This window comes from Acanthochromis polyacanthus, chromosome 8 (assembly GCF_021347895.1).
Source record: "Acanthochromis polyacanthus isolate Apoly-LR-REF ecotype Palm Island chromosome 8, KAUST_Apoly_ChrSc, whole genome shotgun sequence".
NCBI lineage: Eukaryota > Metazoa > Chordata > Actinopteri > Pomacentridae > Acanthochromis > Acanthochromis polyacanthus.
In genome coordinates this window covers 14,919,750-14,923,486 of record NC_067120.1, presented here as the reverse complement: position 1 = coordinate 14,923,486, position 3,737 = coordinate 14,919,750, and positions in this window count along the sequence as shown.

Genomic DNA, 3,737 nt, shown 5'->3' with positions numbered 1-3,737 from the left:
AGAGCATTACGTGGACAAGCTCCACAATACATTTGTGACCTTTTAATTCCATACATTTCTTGTTGGTCACTCAGACCTTTTGAACAAAATTTTTTGCCGGTCCCTAAAACTTGCTACAAAACTAGAGGTGATTTGGCATTCCAGTCTGTTGCTCCTCGTTTGTGGAATGCTTCACTGCGGTCGTTGCGTCTGGCTGATTCAGTCGACTCTTTTAAAAGTCAGCTGAAAACACCGCTATTTAGACAAGCTTTTGGCTGACTAAATGGCCAGTGACTTTATTTTAGTGTCATGTGCATTTGTGTTTTTCTATATCATTATTTATGTCACTTTGCATACTATTGTGAATCTTTTCAGTGAAAAGTGCGATAGAAATAAAGTTTACTTACTCATCGTACATATTTTATCTTTTTCTATTAAATTTAAATACACAAATGCCACTGATATGTTCTGAAACATCATCAAAATACTGTAGTTTGTCCATGTGAACAGCAAAAAGCAAATGAAATGTTTACAGTACATTTCTTGTCTGTAACTGTATCACAATTACATTATAATTGTATAAATATCAGTCAGGCTAAATTCCTGATGAGAATGTTACCCTGCGATATAAGACGGCAGTTATTAAGTTAAGGACCACCGCTGAGGACTGACTGGTCTCCCAGCTGGAAGACATTTAGACAGGGTCAGGTCCTTGTGTTAACAGGAGGGGTCAACAGTCAGGGCCACTTAAGGAGAGCTTATTGACCGTTTCTCCAGTATGCTCTCTGCGCTAATGGAAGGCTCCAAAGCTGTCAAAATATATTTGTGCACAATGCTTAAAAAAATGAATAACCCATCACAATGAATAATACAAGGAGACGAAGCCAGGGACGGACAGTTATGTCATAACACAGCCTTGCAGCATCTCAAATAGACTTAAAGGAAAAACACTGAGATGGAGTGGCCACTCAATAAAAAGACCATTAGGGCTTCTTGTTGCAGCAAAAGAATCAAAAGCATGATTGAAAACCAATGAAAAGGACATCCACAAAGGAAGAGTCAGGCAGTTTACTAATTATCTGGCAGCTGATATACCCCTGTTCTTATTTTCTCAGACGTGCACATTGTCCAAGCCCCCTACATGAATCCCTTATGCATGAGCGGTAACAGTGCTGCATGCGAAACTACCATGTTTGTGAATGATTTATTTGATTCTGTCGTATTTACAATCATTTTCCAGAGCCAGATGCTGCCGATGAAGCGTAAGGTGAAAAGGAATCTGTTTGCTTATACGACGAACTGACAATATCTAAAAAGAAATTGGTCACAAGTGTTTTGGCCAATTCTCCTAACTTTAAAGAATATACCAGTCGTTATGCTACATTACTGATCAGCCTATAAAATCCTGCTTTTCTGTTCAGTTTTACTTGTGAACCATTCAGATTTATTTCCTAGTATTTCTTTCTCTGAAAAATGTTAAGGACTGAGGAAAAACAATTCCAGGCTGGGATTTAGGGCAGCAGCTCATCGCTTTTGTTCTTGATGTAATGCCTTCATTCTTCACTGAGACAGCGGTGCATGTAGCCAAAACGAAGGGAAGACTTTGTGCACAATGAGAAACTCAGATGGATGATTCAGGACCGAGTGTAAGCAGAGCCACAGCCGATGGAAAGGCTCCAGGTTTGAGCAGCAGGACTACGGAACCAGCAGGCAACACTTACAGATACAGTGACACATGACTAATGGAGCCGCTTAATGAGGTTCACATGTCAGAGTACAGGGAGTGCTTCCATTCCTCTAAGATTGATAATAACGAATGAATAACTTCATGTCTGCAAACACGCTGTGATTAATCCAAAAACAAAAAACTGTTTATCTGGGATTTCGCAGTGAAGACAGAGGCAAAGGGATTGGCATCATACCGGGTGTTTAGAGGAGGAGAAGATGAAGGAGGGAAACTCATCTCATGGTTTGAGTGAACAGACGTCACTTCAGGGTAGCAACCAAGCGTTCCCAGGCGGGCTGAGGCAGGATTACGGTCTGCAGGCAGAGCTACTGTCCGTTTTCTAAATCTGCCTGCCAGTCTTTCTATCAATCTGTTCGCTCCAACTGATGTCACTTCTGGAGTGGTGCTTCAGACAAACCTTGGAAACTTGGTTCTACGGCTTTATTCAAAACATCTTGCAAATAATCACTTGTGGGAAATCCTGGAAATACAATGCGTCAGAGAGATGAAGACATTAAAAAAAAACATGGAGATCCAATCCAACAGCAAGAATTATTAGGCCTTGAAATACCTCCAAAGTTGAATATCATTGACACTGTATAAAAGTCATTTATAATAATACCAAATTCTAGGTTTCCAGGTCAAGGATGTGGCATGTCTTCAGGTCTGAGCGGGCATTGGCGGATTTCTGGGGAAAATCTTTATAAATTGATAAAGTGACAATAAAGGAACAGTAATTTCGAAAGAAACAGGGAAAAATACCCTGTGCCTGATGAAATAAAACTTTTAATTGGTGCTGTCAAGAACACATTTCCTGCCGCCACAAGGACGTGAATTGTTGAATTTGTATGTTATTTAACTCAGACGTATTATTGAGAACTTTCTGTTGATCAATGAATTTAGAGCTATTCCCCATTACAAGGAAAAATAACTGGGTGTTGAATGCAATTTCAGGCTGTTCAAATAGAATAAATGTGACTTAATTTAATTCTGAACTCTCATTATTTATATTAAACTGAATTTGGCAACAAAAAAAAACCAATCGCTTAGAATATAAAGTTTAAAAAATGGTGATGTGTAAAAGGGTTTTGAAAGTTACACTGGCCTCATAGGGCCGTTGTAAAGCTTACTGGACTTTCATCAACACTGGCCAATTCTTCCTTTTAATAATCATAATTGCTTGCATTTGGGTTAATCATTTTCACCGACACATTATTTTGCTTACAGTGTGGAGTATTACAGTTCTGACAAGTGATAGCAACATCCAAAAGACACAGATATGACAACTGGCTCAACTCTGTCAGACAAGAAATTAAAATCAGAATGACAGCAAAATAAATTAATACTGTTGCTTTAAATGTATCTCGATCCAAGAATATGGGAAACATACATTTCTCTCTCTATATAAAAGGGTTTGTGAGTTACAGCCCAAAAACGTTGGTGTAGTGGTGCCTCTACAATGATTTTTGTGTTGATCCCAAAATGTGTTGTCTGTATTTCTTTCAATCATCCGTTATCAGTTTGCGAACAAACAGTTCTATAAGTTGCTGCACAGCACTGCAGAGATGAGGAAGGCATTAAGCAAAGCACACAAAAACAACATGGTGCCAACAAACCTTCAGTGCTTACTCCCTTAGGACAGCAGAACAACACCTGAAAGCCTCATTATATCCCATGCTGGAGTCCCAAATGAATTTTGTATGTGAGCACACGAGTGCATGATACGCTGAAGAGCAGGACGGCCATATTGTAGCAGACCTCTCCCTGAACTCAGTTTGCTCTGCAGGCATATTCACCAATCGCTGAGGCTGGCAGGAGCTCTGGCCTGCTGGCCCACTCATTAGCTCCTCCACAGCGTGTTCCCAAAGCTGTTCTGTTAATGGCCGCCAAATAACCCAGCCAATCCATCCAACGCACACATAAGGAACTAATATTCCATACTATACTCACACCACAGCGGATGCACTGCTCCTCTGAGAACATTTCAACATCACGAGTCCTCTTCTGTACAAAACAAGTTAGGATCTTCAAC